The 20,841-nt window shown below is 41.4% G+C and overlaps 1 long non-coding RNA gene across 1 annotated transcript; it reads right to left on the minus strand.

The window, feature by feature from the left end:
* Positions 1–498: 498 nt before the first annotated feature.
* Positions 499–13,933, minus strand: LOC103626835 (uncharacterized). Its single transcript, XR_553182.3, has 2 exons — positions 13,557–13,933; positions 499–809 (listed from the first exon to the last, which is right to left on the minus strand). It is a non-coding gene; the product is annotated as an uncharacterized lncRNA (long non-coding RNA).
* Positions 13,934–20,841: the final 6,908 nt, after the last annotated feature.

Genomic DNA, 20,841 nt, shown 5'->3' on the forward strand with positions numbered 1-20,841 from the left:
ATATAATGGTTGACAAGGGGAAGTCCATATATACGTTTTAAGAACTATTATTATGATTTAGTATACACTTTGATTAATTAAATTCTAAAACTTCCTAAAGCAACCATATTCTCTCAAACAAAATTCGAAGAACTTGAAAGGATAACTCTTGTACTTAGCAAAATCTCCAAGTTTCCACTTACTGACTTCTACAGATTTCTGAAACATTAGAAAATTTTTCTTCTAAAACACAATTGTACCGACAATGTGGATATGTAAAATGTAGGACTTCCCTTTCTAAATGAACACAACATGTAGCAAATAAATTCCATGCAAGAAATTTTCTTCAGCAACTATGAAATCAATGACAATTTTCTTTAATCAATCCCAACTTTATAGAAGGAAGTTATGTTTTATTCATTTGGATGTAGACATTTTCATTTGTAAGATAAACTTGTATAGATGGATTAAAATAAATAAAAAAGGACATGAAAAAGTAGATAAAGATAGTCACAAAAATTAACCAAAACACATGCTAATTAATAAATAATATTTCATCGACTAAAACATGGTACATGAAAAGCAGACGAATTCATCAGATAGTATGTTTTGTTTCCGTTAGTGCCCTTTGCAACTTTTCTCACCCATGTAATGAAGTAAGCAACTAGATTTATAAGGAATACTAAATATAAAGTAAATATAGGTTCTGTAGACAACACAACATGTAGTAGCATGAACTAGAGTACCATCGAGGAAAGCTAGTTCTTCTTTTGACACATCGGGTAAGTCTCTGGTGCCATACCGGCCAAGGGTGCTCCAGGAACCAGCTTCTGTAGATAAATAAATAAATAAATATTCCGTATCATTAATAATCATGGCAAGTGCTTTTCATGACGTGTAATATTTTTCTAATAGAAAGCATGCATGTAGTTCTTGTTTTTCCCATTTTCCTACATCCCATGTTTTGGACTGTTCGACCAAGACTATATGATTTATATGGATAACAGACTCAATAAAAAGGTCCAACAAAACAAACTCTTCTATTAACTTAGAACGAAACCATTTAACAAGAGATATGATTGAGATAGAGAATCATTTCAATGAAGATATTGAAAAAATTGAATGCCTATTGTTAAGCTTGCCAATGTATTAGTCCCCTTCTACTCCAAAGTACAACACTTATCTTCACACGTAATTGGGAACACAACATTGCTTTGTTACAATATAGAGACATCAACCGAAGAATAAGATTTTCGTGGCCTAAGGGAACCCAGGCCATGCAAGTGCCCCCACAGCCCCCTGGCCTTGGCTTGAACCAAGCTCACACTAGGAGAAATGCTAGGAATATCCCATGTAATGTACATGCATCAAAAGCTAGATATGAAAGAAAATCAACAGAGCAATAGGTGACCATTTATCTACACCAGCAGCCACTCTTGGCATAAGGTCATGCCCAGGGCATGAAACACCATGAAAACAATCCCTATGTAGCTGCATAGAAGAAGATCCTAGGCCTAGATGATAGCCCACCTCCATGAGTAGGTGCACTTAGGTAAGGCATGATCATAGTAGACACACCAAATGATTAGCAGTAGATAGTGGTTGGAGTCATCAGGGAGCAGTTGAGATGTCATTGGCCCCTAGCTACGAGACAAAATAGGGGAAGATTAAAGTATAAGGAAATAAAACCTAGGAAAACCTTGAGAAAGCATACGACTTCTACGCCCACAAACCTCTAAGATATAAGGCATTACATGGGCTACAAATGAGGGGCTAGCAGGGGAATCCATTGGATCTAGATAGATCAAAACCTAGAGTAGCATGACACTCCCAACATGAAGAACACTACTACTAGACATGTCTTAGACACCCAAACTAGGATAAACCCATTATGTTTTATTGCTTAAGCTGACAGAGGCATGCACATCGACCCACGTTGAACAACCTGATTGTTGTTTAGGAAATGAACCCATGATAGTTGGTGCACCAAGTAGGGTGTAATCATGTGTGATGATCACCCTTTAGTGGCTGCTCCATTATCCTATCTACCAAAGCTATAGGCATTAACCTTGAAAGCAACATGTACTCCTCCAACGAGATGATCTCCATTGGGAACATCTTGACCCCTGACTAGACTCTTAGCTTCTAGAGTCTTGACTACATTGTTGATCATAGCATCAAGCTCTATGTTTCAGGAGCCTCACTAGAGGATAGCAAATCCCAAACATCACACCACAACAAGCTTCCTACATGTTGACATGGAGGTGTTTCCATGCTAGATACACCTTGGTCTAGGCTCAAACCCCACTATGCTAGAGAATCATTAGATGTTTTATAGTCTAGCTAGAATCCATCATTGTATTACCACTAATAAGGTGTTACCATTGGCATTGCTTCTGGTAAACCATTTTAGATGTCTCTTATGGGGTCAAGAATATTGCAACGATGTTTTAGCTTGAACAAGTTCATGAGCCCAGAGGACCCTTGTGGCATCGTCCTCACCGAAGACACCAGGAGTGAAATCCCCTTGCTATGCACCTTTTTGGAGATACTCTTGGGGACTGACTAGAAGTATGACTCTGATGTGGCTAACAACTACTTAAGGCCTAAGTGCTTTGAGCCTTCGACCTACAAGGCGAACATCATTTCTTCAATGAGCCTAAGGTTGTAGGGTCATGCCCCTAGACCTAACTTTGGATAATCTAGCCATCTACCTTCAAGAGAAGGACAAGCACTTCAAAGCCCAATAAACTAATCACAAGGCCAAACACATCAAGCTTAAGATGGATAAGGAGAAGATGGAGCACCAAGAGGCAAGCATTGCACATAACTGCCTGTACATTATTAAGCTAATTCAACAATGACATGGGGTTCCTAGACCAGGATGTTTCTCTCGAGTGGCATACAACATGGAGGCCACCACTTGCGATCTATGTGACAAGCGTCTGACACGCTTGAACCCAAGTACTAATAAGAATATTTAGGAGACCTAATGCTTCCTTAGCATCACCCTCGAGAAGTAGATAGGGAGCACAATATCCCATCATTGTAGTGCCACTTCAAGGCCTTTATAGTAATCTCCATTACGTAAATGGGGTTGCTTTGATAAGCATGACACTTGCAGCCATAGTAGTTACACAATTGAAGCCCATTGGAAGTATCTAACTACGCATTACATTTGGAGACCCAAAGAATTTCTAAAAGGAGCTTTGCACCTTTGAGGTAGTAGACTTCCTGGGTCACTATCATGCATTTCTTAGGTGACCATGCTACACAAAATTCATGTGCATTCTATACTACACTGGTCTAAAACTTAAAATTCCTAGTCTCAATAGGGTCATAACCATGAATTCCATCATGTGGGAAGCTTACATATATAAGCAGGAGGAGATGATCCATGTGGTTGTGGTAGTCGCTCTACTAATCTCACTGATATTAAGTGCTCGTTGAAGGAGGAAGCCTCACATGGGAAGAAGGGAAACTCAATGAGCTCATTCAAGTTGGTGAACACTAAGAAAACTGGGGTCAATCCCTATTGTCCTAACATGGTCATGCATATGGGTGCCAACATGCTATCGAAGCTAGAATGGCACCTTGTGGCATTTCTAGGTAAAAATGCTAATGTTTTCACATGGAAGACCTTGAACATGCTTGACATACCATGGGAAGTAGCCAAACATTACCTTATTATCACATCAGAAGTGAAATTGTTCCAACAATTAATCCACCACTTCGACGAAGAGAAGTAGAGGACAATGAGAGAAGATCTGAACAAGCTACAAGCAATGGGTGTCATTAGGGAGGTACAATACCCAAAGTGGTTGGAAAATGTTGTCGTACTCGAGAAGACTAGTATATGGAGGATGTGTGTCGAACACAAGGCACAAAAAGGCATACGGAAAGGATTTCTTTCATTTGTAGCACATCAATTAAGTGGTTCACTCAATAGAAAGGTGTGAAAATCTCTTTCTTGGACTCGTACTCTAGGCACCACTTGCTCATGATGAACCTAGCTAATCAACTCGTGACTTTGTTCATCACCCCTTTTGGATCCTTCAACATGTTACTTTTAGACTAAGAAACATCAAGCCAACTTTTCACCGACTTCTACATGTTGCTTTCAAGGAACGGATTTGTTGAAACATGGAGGTGTACATTAATGACAATTTGGTAAAGTCCTATAAGTCCAATCAACTCGTGATTGACATTGAGAAAACCTTCTAGAACATATGGGTCAACTAGATTAAGCTTAACATAGAAAAATTATTTTTTGTAGTCCCCTTAGGAAAGATGCTCAATGTCATTATCTCTAAGAATTACATAGAAGTCAACCCTAAAAAGATTTCCTCCATTATGAGCATGGAGCCCATCAAGAACCTTAAAGGATCATGGAGGCTCTGTGGATGTTTGGCATGCTAATTTGGTTCATCTCATGCCTCATTGAGTTTAGGATGCCCATATACAAATTCTTGAAGTGGTTTGACTATTGGAATAAACTAAAAATACCAACAACCAAATACCAACAACCCTTAACTAGCCAAAACATTTCCTGACCACTCTGGAAGTGTTGTTATCCCTATCCATGGAAAAGAATATACTCCTATACATCAAAATAATGACGCATGTGGCAAGCATGGCACTTGTGGTTAAGTGAGAAGAATATGGGAATGTTCCCAAGTTCTTAAGGCTAGTATACTTTATTAGTGAGGTGCTCTCTAGTTCTAAAACCTAATACCAATAGGTTCAAAAGTTGATCTATGTCATGCTTATCACCAATCGCCAAATACATGTTGCTCCACTACTTGAACAAAAACAACATCGTGGTGTTGTCCTTGAGCACCTTTGGGGATATCATCAGCCACTTCTCATGTTGTATTGCCAAGTGGGACTTTGTACTCAAGGGGCTAAATATTGCTTACTTCCCATGTTCTACCATCAAGTCTCAACTACTAAGCAATTTTTTTGTTGAGCAGATAGATGTCCATGTCCCACCCACCCTGATCAAATAGGAGTATCAGACCATATACTTCAATGGCTCCATGATGCTCCATGGCATGAAGGATTGGGTTATTCTCATATCATGGAACAAAGACAAGTTTTTTATGCCCTTTAGCTCCATTTATCTCCGAGTACAAAGCACTTATGCATTGAATGAACACATTGGTCGCTCTATGGACACATCACCTCTTTGTTCATAGATACTCCAAGCTAGTAATCAACCAAATCATAAAGGATTAGACCTATTAGGATGAGAAGATGGAAGCATACTTCATGTCCACATGTTGGGTGAAGAAGTTTGATGGTATCAAGATCCATCATGTCCTCTAGCACAACAATGAAGTTATGACACGCTTGCCAAATCATCCTCTCTTAGGGCATCACCCTTCTTAGCGTCATCATCGATGTCCTCAAGAATCCCTCAGTCCAACTTGAGGCATCGTTTGAGTCTAATAAAACATCTATTGACCTTGAAAAGAGTCTTGACTGACTATGCAATCGATAAACAACCAAAAGGAGAAGAACAAAGTAATGTTTGTTAATACCGATGGGCACATCCTTTCCTCAACGTTTTGAATTAATAAAACCTTCTGAAGTTCAAGGCCAAAGTCTAATGCCTAGATTGATGGGCAAAGTGCTAAAGGGTCATAAGGGTACAACTATATAAGCAAATAAACCTAGAAATTTTCCTAAAATGCATCTAGGCGATAATGGGAAGAGACCTACTTCATGACATGCATGCTAGTGTTTGTCGAAACCATGGTGTTCTAGGATCCTTGGTCAGCAATATGTTCTTACATGGTTTCTATAGGTAGACTATCTTAATAATTCTAAGGACATCATAAATACTTGTTAAGGATGTCAATACTTTGCTCAAAAGACTCACCTCCCAACGCAGGCATTCTAGACCATTCTTGTCACCTCACCCTTTGTGTTCTAGGAACTCATCATGGTTGGGAAGTTTAGTCTAACATATGGAGGTTCACACACCTCTTGGTAACTATTGATAAGTTTACCAAGTGGAATGAGATTAGGACCCATCACCAACCTCAATGGAGAATGCAGTGGATTTCTTAGGAGACATCATCAATATGTTTGTGTCCCTAATTGCATCAATGCTAACAATGAGACCCATTTCATTTCTGAATTTCTGTGATGTGTGACAAATCTAAGTGAAACATCGTTGGTATACCTCTCCAAGACCGACAATCAAGTGGAGCACACAAACGATATGGTCTTACAAGGGATCAACGCTCACATTTTTTGACAAGCTCAAGCCATTCATGGGAAGTGGTTACAAAAACTCCTTGTGATATTATGGATCCTAAGTATGAGAGTTAACAATTCGACTAACTACACACCCTTATTCCTTGTTTACAACATCAAAGCTTTAATCTTGTCCAACCTTGAGTATGAATCCTTGAGGACCTAGGCCTACAACATAGCCCATGTAGAAGAGCAGTGCCAAGATGTTGTCAATATTCTTGAGAAAATCGAGAATGTCATAGTCATATGATTAGCCTAGTACCAATAATCTATCTTATGCTTCTTGTCTCCTCCTTTATCTTGCTCAACCTTCTCCTCTTTCTTCTCCTTTTCCCTTAAAGATAAAGACATGTGCCAAACGACTTCCTCTATCATGGATTACATGTCAAAAAATTGGAATAGAGAGGTAAGAGTGGCTAGAGCATTGTGCACAAGCTTTTGAGATAGCTCATGGTTCTTAAGGTCTTTGTGAAAAATGTATATGATTGTATCATTAGGAATCTTAGAGACGTTGGATTTTATGTCATGCCACCACTTGATGTAATTGCATAATGACTCATCCTCCTTCTAAATGACTTCCTTGAGGTCATGCCGAGTCTTCTCCTACTCGCAAGTCATGTTGAAGTTTCTAATAAACTGACAAGTTAATTCTACCTAGGAGTCGATAAAGTTTGATGGGAGACCAAATAACCACTTCTTAGCTAAGGTAAGAAGGCAAATGGGTATGTAGTTGGCCATGACCAAATAGTCACCTCCTACAGTAGTTATAGGCAACTGGTAAACTCCAATCCACTCAGAAGGATTTGTATGACCATCATATGACTCAACTACTGTTAGCTTAAAGTTGTTCGATTAGTTGGCTCTACACAAGCATATGAGGCTTTTAGGGGTTGTCTCTTGCTAGAATTGTTCATAACTGGAACCTTCGTGCTCATGATAACGTATTTTTGGTTCTTGATGTACCCATCCCTAGTCTTGGTGCCTTGCATTGATACAGTTCTATAGGTCTTGCTAGCAAAAATGCCTATCGAATTTGTCTCGACGATCTGTTCCATGAGGCAGGGTTCGGACTTGGTCCTCGTTAATCCAAGCTATTAGCTGAGCCCCAGATGTTGCTTGTTCCTACCAAAGACCCAAGAATTGATTGAGTGATGACGTTGGCTCTTCTACGAGTATCCTTGTGAAGCACATCACTCATCTTGATATGGTGTAGTTGAGGGCTTGGGTCTACCATGACTTAGCATAAGGATAGAATTGAATCCGAGTTGAAGTCAAAGTTAGGGCTAGAGTAGAATCCAAGTCTGAGTCATTGTTAATGAATGAGAACAATCCAAAGGGATTGTAATGGTGGTTGAATCATACTAATCTTCATCACATGGCACCAACGTTACTAGAGGGTGTGAGACAGGCCTGATGTTATAGATTGTGAGGTTGCCAATAATGTTGGTGATGAATTGTAAGGAACCAAACATGAATTTGTCTCTTGGTGTAAACTTCATAGATGCCAACAAGTCTTGATTAATCTCCATTTTCCCCTACCTAGCACAGGAACATCGAAGATTGTTTGCTAGTGAATATATAGTGTATGTTGCAAGATCGAGAGTTGAAAGTTAGGGCATGAGAGACAAAAAGATTTATATGGGTTTGGGCCCTTGATGTGAGATAATACCCTATGTCCTGTGTGTTGGATATGTTGTTGTATCTTCTAATCATCAGGGGATTCCCTTACCCCTCCTTTTATATCCTAAGGAGGGATGACGATTACATGAAGTCGGTTACCAAGTTCATAATGAAACTGAGTTAGTTATGGAGTTCTACAAGTTCAGCTCTATGTTTACAAGATTATTTCTTGTTTAGTTGAGATCTTTGCCATATATATATTTCTAGAAACATTCTGGCTATGGGCTCCCTCTTAGACTTACCATTGAGTCCTTGGACTCATGATCAAGCCCATGGTCCCTTCTGCCTCGGCTCTTCTTTATGAAGCATGGCTTGGTACCCATGGTACATATCTTTGATAGGAGGGATCTCATGTAATGAGACATCCCCAGACCAAGTTGCTCATCTCATGACAAGTTTGGTAAGAAGGGTGACTCACACAAGCCTAGATCCCATGCCTAGTCTGTAACACCCCTGGTGTTACTGTCAATAAAACTTGAGCATAACATCATGAGCATTAGCATATCATGTGATTGTTACACTTAGAGTGCATTCACTAGGCAAAAATTTCAAACAAGTTGTATTGATGAGACTGGTCATGGGTGAAACCCTAGGGCAGGATACTTAACCCTAAACTGGGCTTAGGAGTGTAAATAAAGCCTAAATGATAGAAAACTTCAAAACTCATTAGAAATGGTCATAAGATATCCCCATTAATGCAATTGAGTGGCAATCAAACCCTAGAAGTGCCAGAAACCCTAAAAAGACCACTGAAAACCTTGAGTTGAAACCCTAGGGGGTTATATGTAAATGTTGCACACTTTTGGACCTAAGTGCAAAAACCATGGAATTAGGGTACCTTAAAGCATAAGGTTCACACATTTGAGGATTTCCAAGTCAAAAGATGTGAAATGGGCTTATTTGCAAAAAGCCACACAATTCCTCTCATGTGACTAAGTCTGAAAATCAGTGAACAAGGCTAACTTTGGAGCTTTGTATATTTAAAAATACAAAGAATTTGCCTAGGGTCAATACATCAAAAGTCTAGAGCTACTATAGGAGAACAACTTTGATTTAGTACTTAAGCCTTGGTATTGTGCAAACTTAGGAGTTAAATGGGTCTGATGTCTGGCTGTCAGATAGTGCAGAGACTGAAGGTTGTATAACAGTGAAGTTGGGCAACCTTTGAGCTGGGATTCGACTATGATCCAGTACTAGTTTGGCTGTGGTTGCTATAGCAAGGTTATAGCTAGATCATATGGCTACAACTTTGGCACAGAGAGCAGGTCGAGTCATTACATGAAATTGGGAGCAAATCTCCCTGCAAGTTACTCTGTAAGACTGACTGAATGAGGATCCCATGGTATAGTGCACTAAAAATATCCCAATTCACTGAACTTCGCTGCTGACGAGCTGTGCGCTCGGATTCGCGCCCGCCGCGGTGATTCGTGCTCGGCGCAGTTGGATAACGCAGAGGGAGTAAGAAATTTCACCCGATGGATGAACTCCGGCCACTGTTCACTCCGACCACTGTGTCCACTTAGCTCACGGCCGCTTCGGATCTACCCTCGCTGGAGTTAGCCAACTCGCGACCTTGCGCCACGTGCCCTGGCATCTTACCACGTCGCAGTAGATCGCATTATGCATATCCGGTGATCGCCGGTGAGCTTGCCACAGTAATTGCCACAAATCGCTTGCGCCAGTGCACCTCCTTCTCTCCGACCGCCACCGCACAAGCTCAAATTCATTGGCCACCGCTCAAGGGCCCTATAAATTGAGCACACCCTCGGCTTCGTTAGGTATTCAAGCATCCAATCCACCCGCCCGTGCCTCCAATTAGTCACCAGAGCCCCCGAATCGCTCAGTTCACCCAAATCAGTTTTTCCACCACCGTGAACAAGCTCTCACCATGGTCAGTGCCCTTCAGGTCCGATCTTGCCCTCTGCTCTCTTGTTTCAGCACTCTTACATGCCACTGATGCTCCTTGACCCATTCAATTAAGCTAGGCCACGCTAGATCGTCGGGAACACCGGTGTTCATCCGTTGTTCGCACTGTCTCCGTGGACAGGGCGATTTAGGGCTCGAATTGTGCAATTGAGCGAGGGGAAATGATTATTAGGTGTTGAATTAGGTCTCAGCCAAGTTAGAGCTCCAGCCATTGCGCGTCTTGGCTGGTGCAGGTTCGCTGGAGCTCGGTTCTTCGCCGCTCACCGTCGACGACCTCGGGTTGTGAAGAATTAGAACGTGGAGGGGTTTCGGTGTAAATGTCAGTGAGACAAAACAATAGTGCCGCGGACTCTTTCGGGTTGTTTAAAAGGCTAGGGTCTTTTGTGCAAAGTCGGCACCACAGGCGTGGGCGCACGCGGGTTTTCCCCTTCTTCAGGCCGGTTGGGCTGAATTCAGCCCAACACTATTCATATTTTTCCTTTTTCTTTTCCTACCAGGATTAGAGAATTTCTAGAAAATTGTAGAAAAATGCTAAAAATGCAAGACCAATTTTGCTAGGTTCCTAATTTTCTATAGTATTTAATAAAAATAGTAGCATGATTTTTAGTCCAAATAGGGAATTATGGAGTATTTAAAATAGCCAAAACCCATACTCCTGAAATTTTAGAAATTAATTACTAACTCCAAAAATCACTAAACTGTTGGGATAAGCTTAAGATGATAATTAGAAGTCTTGGGGTAAAGTTTGGTATGATTTGGACAATGTTTGGTGCCTAAACCCCAAAACCCGAGTCTTCTACTAATACCTGCCCTAGGAACTTCAGTTCTAACTCCAAATACCTTAGTTTCCTAGAGTCCCGTGAAGGAAAATTGTATTCAAAACCTAAGATAATATATTTTTATTATCTTTGCATTTTCATAAGCATTACATGAGCATTCATGTTTATATATGTGATATATATATATATAGAAAACGAAGAAGAAGTAGAAGTTGAAGAGGCAAGAGCTACACCACCACCACCTGAAGACCCACCAGCAGGGAACTGCTTTTACTTTGACATATGTGGAGCAGAGCCCGACTCACCTATAACACAAGGCAAGCACCGGTGCATTTGCCACCTCCATGCTATTTTAAAATCTTTCTCACTTGCTTGATGCATTAGGTGATAGGAGTTGTGTGCTAAACAAATTGCTGCATTTCCTTCCTTGAGAATTTGATTACCTTTCCTTGATCCCCTGTTTTATAAAAAAGTTTTTCTTATGCTTAGCCTTGTTCTAGAAAAACAAAATGTTTTGTTTTGACAAAAGATGATGCTTTAAGTGGGTGGGATGTTTTCAAAATAAAACTTGATGGTGGATCCATCATGGTCGTGATGGGTTCAACATCGGAAAAGATGTACCTCTATCAGGTACCAAACTTTGGGTTGAAAATAAGAAAGCTGAGACCGGGCGGTTGACTTGCACGAGAAAGGAGTCTCGGTGTAGTGTCTCCGTCTGAGTCGATTAAGGACCGTCTCGATGTAGGCTTGGATAAGTTGTTGTAACTGATTCCGCATACTCGTACCTCCGATGTGTTGTAATATCTGTGTGACGGGTGAAACGCTCTTGGGCAAGGTAAAGAATTCAGATACCGAACTTGTCAAGTGATCAGGTGCACCTGCAGGGTTGTCTGAGGTCCGATGGACAAGGACAACTGTTGGTGGGCCTAATAACTTGGGAGGTTATGTCACATAGTCTCTACCAGTTTGGAGGTATTTGATGGCGTCACCTAAGTAAGAGTTATGAAGGAGTCCCTCACATCCTTTGATGTATAAAACAAATCCAAGGCAGTATACATATGTTCCCTTTACTATATGATGAGGCGACTTTGGGAAGAGGTCCCTAGTCGCCACGTTAGGAGAGACACAAGAGGCCATAAGGGGATCGTGGGATCCTAACAAGAGTCAAACCTAGGGGTAAATTGAACACCCAAATTAATGATATGATAGTGTGATTAAATCCATGATTAATTCTCCCGATTAGTCAAAGTAATGGGGCTAGACTAGTCATGTATGCTTGTTTGTACAATCTAAGCATATGGCTATGGGGGCCTTCAGATGTCCATTTTACAGAATGCCCCATCAACTAAGGGATGAAGCAAATGACACAAGTCTGCATTTGAGCCATCTTTGTGGGTAGCTTGGAGGCTTAGCTCAGCCACCACTCCCCAACCCAAAGGAATATAGGCCAAGAAGGTGCACCCATAGACCCACCATTCCTAGCTTGTCCCGAGCTTCCACTTTGAAAAATGCTAAGAATATCGAATGAAAAATTTTTGGTTCCCAAATCTTAATTGATAGATGCATAGAATAGTAGAGAAACAAGCACTCTCCACCACTATGACACGGTGTTACCTACTCATGGAATAGAGTCACGCCTAGGACTAACACACCATGAGAAGGATCTCCACATGATTGTGTAGACACAGATCCTAGGCCCACATGATACATCTGTCATGAGCTGTTGGATTCTTGTTGTATCAAGGAGGCCACAAGAAGTGCACCTAAGGAAGGTGTGGTGGTAGTAGACATCACCTAATAACTAGCACCACGCAGTGACAGTAGCCATCATGGAGAAGTTGTGATATTGTTGACCCCTATCTACATGAAAAAAACAAGACTCATGGTGCCATTAAGGGGAAGAATTAAGCCTAAGGTAAAAACCCTGTGAAAAGCTTGACCAACCATATGACTTATACTCTCATCACCCTCTTTGATGTAAGGTTGGGTGTGGGCTCCTATAGAGGGATGGAAGGGAAATCTATTGAATGTCAGGATATCTAACCTTAAAGTAGCTTAGATCTTCCATACATCCCTTTTTATTAAATGTAAGAACCTGAATGAGAATTCCTAAATGAAGAACGCTATTGTTGAACATAGGGTTTAGATGCTCAAATTAGGATAAATCCCTTGTGTTTTTGGTGCTTACGTTGTTTGAGGGACAAACATCGACTCATATTGAACAACCCAATTACTTCCATGAAAATGAACCCAAGACACTATGTTTGTGCCCAAAATATTGACCTCTATCAGTTGATAATAAAAATTTTGTTATCCTAAACCACCTTTTATTTCTAGTAGATCCTCCTAGATGAGCAATTTTGATCAATAGAATTACGAATGATTCATATCTAAAGTTGGTTTCAACATAGAAAGCATATAGCATAATTAGGAATGATAAAGGTCACAACTCACAACAAGTGATTCAACATCTAGTATTCATTGTTGTTAGACTTGACATATCAAATGAGAAAATTATCTAACTTGATGAACTAATTCTCAAAGCCACACGAATGAAGAGAAGGTATATTTTACTTCCATGAGAGATATATTATTAGTTGCATGAACAGGTACTTTCCCCATACCAAGTTTTGAGGTCTTGTTTAGTAAGAAACCTGCATTGGAGTTATAGAATCACAACTTTCACTCTATTTTAATGGGGACAAAATAAGTTCCGCATGTCCTCATCTTTCCTTGTTTGTGAAATTACTGCTATATTAATGCTCTAAATAGTGTGCTGCTCCATACCTACTAAGATCTCAATTTTTATATCATAATTAATGCACCAACTAAACTAATCGAAATATTTAGTATACTAGAGATATTAAAAATAAAACTAATCATTAGAGGGATGGAATGAAATTAATAAAATTTGGGGGTGAGACTCACATTAAGCATTATTTGTGCCTGGGATAGTCTCCGACGAGGGTGTCCGCGTGGTAGCTCACCGGTCATGGCATACAAGTCCTCAGCAATCTCTTCATCTGTTAGTTTCAGTGAGACGATGCCTAAATGTCCATCTTTTCCTGGACGCACCCGTAGACTCCGCCGTGGCATACTGCCCCCTAAATTTTCCATGGTACGCACCTCTTTTCGTCCATCAACAGAGGGTTCTAAGGTATTGGGTTTGGGAGCTATGGCACATAGTGCTTGCACAATGATTTGTGGGTTGGAGGACATGGTTCACGATGATGGTCAGGTTTGTAGTGTTGGGTTAAATTGATGAGAGGAAATATGAGAAAGGATGCAATGGTGTTTGTGAAACTGAAGGAAGGAGAAGACTGGCATATATAGCCAAATTATATGCGAAAAGGGCCTATTTCAGTTATCTTTACAGCTAAGCTAGCATTCCCAACGTGATATAAGACACCTTTTCACTGCACCAAACCAAGAAGATAACTACTCCACTCGCCATAAACAGCAATTAATAAGTGTATAATAATATGTATCCACATAATGAATAACTAGAATCTAAATCTTCTGTAACAAAGACTAATAATTTCATCATTTTTGTGACGGAACCTCCCAAGTTATTAGGCCCACCAACAGTTGTCCTTGTCCAACAAACCTTGGACAAACCCGGTAGATGCACATAATGACTTGACAAGTTCGGTATCTGCATCCTTATTTCCTCGCCCAAGAGAGCTTCACCCGTCACACAGATATTACAACACATCGGAGGAACGAATAAGCGGAAGCGAATTACAATAACTTAATTTACATTCATCAAAATGTAGAGAGAGTTTTATTATTACATTACCATGTTATAAGAGTGCATAGAGTAATATTATTACAGACTTGGGAAGCAAAAATCCCTCCCGCATAAAAGTATATTGTTTTTCAAGTGGGAGGCCAACATCCTCCCGCGGCTTCACTATTGAGGTTCTTCTTTGGGCACCACCTTAGAACTAAAATAGCAAAAGTCTGATGTTTCCTCACCTACAACAACATGGGTTTGAAAACCCTGAGTACGGAGTGTACTTTCACAAGTCTTACCCATCAAAAGAAAAGACTCTCAAGGATATGCTGGTTTGAGGGAGTCTAGGTACGACTAATCAAGTATCAAAGACTCTGTTTTGCAGAAATGCTTACTAAAAGTGGATCCTTAAAAATCATGTTTTATTAGCACGTTAAGTCATTACCTGTCACTAGAGTTCTTTCTACCCTAGTTCAAGCACTTGACCTGCACTAGCCGTCTTTTATCAACCCTTTTTGTTCACTAGAATGCTACGTGTAAGTCAGTGACCAAGTCTTCATATCCGAGAAGTAACGGTGATCCAAATCGATTAATACCCAGCTGGGATGTCCAATCACACGACATATGTAGCACTTAACCCTTGCATATGTCAACTCGCCACCGAGGTTCTTAAGACCAAAACGGGTTCACGCCAACCGAGAGCACAGATACACCACCGTCCAGCCTCTTGAAACGGAGGGTACACGCTACTCTCGCCTTCTCTCCACTACCATTGTGTGTTGGCCTTTCTAGTATTAGTCTGCCTGAGGCAAAGCTTACCCATGATGAGGCATGTGACCAGTTAAAAGGTCCTCGATCATCAGGCCTACATCGACACGGTCCTTAATCGACTCAGACGGAGACACTACACCGAGACTCTCTTCTCGTGCAAGTCACCCGCCCGGTCTCAACTTTATATTTAAGAACCCAAAGTCTGGTACCTGGCAGAGGTACATCTTTTCTGATGTTGAATCCATCATGGCCATGATGGATCCACCATCAAGTTTTATTTTTGAAAACATCCCTTCCACTGTGAAGCATCACCTTTTTGTTTTAAAACAAAACATTTGTTTTTCTAAATTAGGACTAAGCATTAGAAAACCTTTTAATAAAACAGGTGATCAAGGAATGGTAAACAGCTCCAAGGAAGGAAATGCAGCAATTGGTTTAGCACACAACTCCTATCACCTAATGCATCATAAAAGGTGATAAAGATTTAAAACAGCAAGGAGGTGGCAAATGCACTGGGGCTTGCCTTGTGTTGTAGGGGAGTCGGGCTCTGTTCCACAAATATCAAAATAGAAACAGTTCCTGGCAGGTGGATTTTCTGTTGATGGAGTAGTCTCCTCTTCTTCAATAGTTATTTCTTCCTCGTTCTCTATACATAACCATATATAACCATGAATGCTCATGTGATGCTTATGAAAATGCAATAATAGAAAAGATACATCAAGTTATATCTTGAATACAACTTTCCTTCACGGTGTACGAGGGAAACTATGGTCTTCTAGGTCAATACCCTAGTAGGGTTAGACAACTTTACCCTAAGGAGCTAGGGTTTTTCGTTTAGGCATCAAACAATGTTCAAAGCAAGTCAAACTTCACTCATGGGATCTAAATATCATATTAGGCTTATCCAAAAAGTTTGGTGATTTTTGTGGTTATTAAATAATTTCTAAAATTCCAAGAGGCTAGGTTTTGGCCTTCTTAAATTCCAAATAATTCCTGGTTTAGACTAAAAATCTTGGAACTATTTTTATTAAATACTAGAGAATCTTAGGAGTCTAACAAAATTGGTCTCATATTTTTTTTATCATTTTTCTATAATTCTCTATGGATTTCCTAAGTCTGGTAGAAAAAGATAAAGAAAAAGCATAAACAGTAACGACTTAATCTAAGCCCGAGCCGGCCCACGGCAGGCGAAACGCGGCCGCGCGCGCCCACAAGGTTGGCTTTGCACAGAGGACCCTAGGCTCTTAAATAACTAATAAGGAGTCCTGCGCACTATTCCGTTGTGTCACTGACATTTGCATCAAGGTCCCTCCCTTTTCTGTTTCTTCGCAACATGAGATCCCTGACCACGGCGGCGAAGCAGTGGCTCCGGCGAGCCAAGACCGGCCGAAAAACACAACGACTATGCTTCTCCGTTGCTTAATACCTAATTCTACCCTCGACGACACTAATTCCTCACTCAATTGCAAGGTACTGGCTCACAATCACTCTGTCCACGGTGATGGTGCAAACCGAGGACATTTCAGAGTGTTCCCGGTGATCTACCCAGGTTTAGTTCAATTGGTTGGGCCGATGAGTATCTACAGCACACAGGGGTATTGAAACGAGAGCATGGAGGTTGTGAACGGACCTGCAAGGAGCTAGCCACGGTGAGCTCACTCACGGCGGAGCTTTGACTTATTTGGGGGACTTCAAAATTGTAGCACTCTGGTGGACAATCTGAGGCACGGGCTGGTGCATTGGGTGTGTGATTACTTAGTGGAGCTCACTGGGGTGGCAATTTATAGGTTCCAAGGGCGGTGGCATCCAATTTTGCGGTGGCGTGCTGGCGGCCGGAGAGGGGGAGAGTTACTGGTACAGGGTTACCGTGGCACTTCACCATGGCAAGACCACCGGCGATGACCGGACAAGCTAAGGCGAGTCACTTCGACGAAGTACAGCGTTTAGGCACGTGGCCCCCAAGCGGCACGCGGCCAACTCCGGCGAGGTTATCTGGACCGGCCGTGAGGCAAGTGGGTACGGCGGCCAGGGCGGAGCAATGTCCCAAGCTCACCCCCAGCACACAATTTTTCACCGAGGATCGTTATCCGCGTTCGACCGGGCGTAAATCGCGACGTCGTCGTGAATCTGGACGCGAGATCACCGGCGGTGAGGGGGGCTGAACCTGTGATTTTATTCAGTCACTGTACCATGGTGATCACCATCAGAGCGTATGACAGAGCAAGTTTTAGGGCCCAGATCTCAAATTTTTATGTGATAACTTGTTTATCCTCCTGTGACAAAGTTGTTGATCTATAATTCAACTTTGATCTTGCTATAGTAACCATGCTCAGATACTCACTAGATCATTCTCAAAAGAGCTCCCAAAGTTCATCCCATGTCACTGTCGGTAAAAATTCAGACTTTGAGTTGACTGACAACCAGACTTTAGGTCTATTTATCTCCAAGTTTTGTATGACACAAAGGTTTAATCACTTAAGCAAAGTTATACTCCTATTTTAGCTCTACAGATTTGATGTATTGACCTCAAGCAAAACTGTGATATCCTGGCCCCTAGGATAGTGATTTCCTGGCCCAAGGCTTAATAGATATAATAGTGTAATCATACCAACAAGGTGTATCTTCTTTTTCGGAAGCCTATCTCAAAAGAACCTCCAAGTTAAGCGTGCTTGGCTTGGAGCAATTTGGGATGGGTGACCGACCGGGATGTTTTCTCGGGTGCGCATGAGTGAGGACAAAGTGTGCACAAAAGACTCGTGTTGGTCTGTGGGGACAATATATGATCCTAGAGAGCTGCCAGGAGTAAGTACCGCTGGTCCAGGGATTGGACGGGGTGTTACAAGTGGTATCAGAGCCGACTCTTGAGGTTTCACGGGCGTGTGTGGGCTAGGGGGTTCGGGTATATGATGCATGGCGCATGTGGGCCCGGAGTGGTCACATGGCATGGCATATGATGACACTAGACACACAGACGTGGCTAAGAGGGGAGGTTCCTAGATTGGGGTTGACCGACAAGGACGTCGGGCTTCTAAGGGGGTGGATTGTGATATCCTGGCCCCTAGGATAGTGATTTCCTGGCCCAAGGCTTAATAGAATTAATAGTGTAATCATACCAACAAGGTGCATCTTCTTTTTCGGAAGCCTATCTCGAAAGAACCACCAAGTTAAGCGTGCTTGACTTGGAGCAATTTGGGATGGGTGACCGATCGGGAAGTTTTCTCGGGTGCGCATGAGTGAGGACAAAGTGCGCATAAAAGACTCGTGTTGGTCTGTGGGGACAATATATGATCCTAGCGAGCTGCCAGGAGTAAGTACCGCCGGTCCAGGGATTGGACGGGGTGTTACAAGTGGTATCAGAGCCGACTCTCGAGGTTTCACGGGCGTGTGTGGGCTAGGTGGTTCGGGTATATGGCGCATGTGGGCTCGGAGTGGTCACATGGCATGGCATATGACGACACTAGACACACAGACGTGGCTAAGAGGGGAGGTTCCTGGATTGGGGTTGACCGACGACGATGTTGGTCTTCTAAGGCTGGTGGATTGTGATATCCTGGCCCCTGGGATGGTGATTTCCTGGCTCAAGGCTTAATAGAATTAATAGAGTATCCATACCAACAAGGTGCATCTTCTTTTTCGAAAGCCTATCTCGAAAGAACCACCAAGTTAAGCGTGCTTGGCTTGGAGCAATTTGGGATGGGTGACCGACCGGGAAGTTTTCTCGGGTGCACATGAGTGAGGACAAAGTGCGCACAGAAGACTCGTGTTGGTCTGTGGGGACAATATATGATCCTAGAGAGCTGACAGGAGTAAGTACCGCTGGTCCAGGGATTCGACGGGGTGTTAAAGCAAAACTCTTGTAGATTTGGAGATATAAAGCTCCAAAGTTGACCATATTCACTGGATTTTAGACTTAGAGATATATGGTTTATGTGGTGCTTTTTGCAAATAGGTCCAAATTCCACTATTCAACTTGTAAACCCTCCAATATGAAAAATAGTGGGTTTGAGGTGCTCTTTTACTTTGATATTTGCACTTTGGTCCAAAAGTGCCTAGAATTTATAGTTACCCCCTAGGGTTCCAATTTAGGATTTTCTAGGGGTCTTTTTAGAGTTTTGTGTTCTCTAGGGTTTTTGTGCCACTAAAGTTCATCAATTTTAAGATCTTATGAGTATTTCTCAAGGTTTTTGAGGTCTTAACTTATTTGGGCCTCACTCACATCCATAAGCCATGATCTAGGGTTAATCACACATCAAATCACATCATTACAACTTATTTGAATTTTTTGCCTAGTGAATGCACTCTAGGTGTAACAAACACATGATATGCCAATGCTCATGATGTTATGCTCAAGTTTTAGTGATAGTAACACCAGGGGTGTTACAATTTTCTTATCTAAACAACACAAGAATTGTAAGGTAGATGTGTGTTCGGGGCCTACATTGCTGAAGGTCCTTTGATTAGTTATATTACATAATTTTCTTAAGGGTACAACAAAAAGCTATGTCGAAGATCACTCATCATGCGAAGCTCACTTACATAATATGTGGCTTCGTTGTTAACAAGTGTATTTCAGGAATGTTCTCACTGATGGACGAAGCTAGGCTTTGGCTAAAAGCAGCATACAAAAGCACTTCGTCTATACACAAGCAACAAAGATAATGGCCGAAGGCAGCATCTTCGGCCCAAGTCAAAATGGAAGCCTACTGAACGACGAAGGTTGAAGTTCGTGGAGCTGAGTGTTGGGGGTCTTCTTCCCCATCGAAGGTCCTCAAGGCAAAAACACCTTCGGCAAGATAATACAAAGGGATACGCGACATAATGACACGGATGGAAGACGAAGCTATGACTGAAGAAGCTTCAGCTTAGTATTGTGATGAAGCTGAAGGTCGTCACTGATTTAAGGGAAAAAGATTGTTTAGTCCTTGATCACTCGCATTATGATTGAATGTAAATGTCAGGGACATAAATGTAATTGTGTCCGGGCTGCGTCTCGCTCATATAAATAGATAAACAGTACCCATGTACTATTCAGGCTGGATTATAATCTATATCTCGCGTCATCTTTGCATTCTCATCTTCTGAAGAACCAAAGGTACCATTGTACTATAAATATCTTTAATGTTAGTTCTTATGTGTGAATACGAATATAAATAAATTGTGATGATCTTATCATTAACTTCCATTCTTTAATGTTCTTTCACATTCTTATTTGTATTCATATTCATACTTATATATTGAGATGATGAAGGTATGTCCTTCATGACCTTCGTCTGAAGATCATTATATCCAGAAGGAAATAATGCTTCGAAGGATGAAGGTCTTTAATCATTAATAACTGTGTTGCCTTGTTCTTGATCTATAGCATTTGAGAACAAGTGACCAACACCGAGAATGGAGAAAGTACATTACTGACCTAATGTCTCCCCTATAAATAGATGAACAGTACCCTGCATAAAGTACCTTTTTCTAGACCCCAGCATTAGTGCTTAGCCTTGGAAGAACCATCGTGCATCCTATTGCTCAGGAGCCGAAAGTATGCTTGTAAATACGTCCAGTGTAATGAAGGACATACTGCAAATGCTAAGGCAGAAGCGATAAGCACTAGTGTGTTATTTCATTTGTCCTTTCGTACCACATTTTATTTCTGTTATACATCCTCATCCTAAAACCTCCGTCCCTCACATTCCACATGCTACTGCTATTGAT

Source organism: Zea mays, chromosome 5, assembly GCF_902167145.1.
Source record: "Zea mays cultivar B73 chromosome 5, Zm-B73-REFERENCE-NAM-5.0, whole genome shotgun sequence".
Lineage (NCBI taxonomy): Eukaryota > Viridiplantae > Streptophyta > Magnoliopsida > Poales > Poaceae > Zea > Zea mays.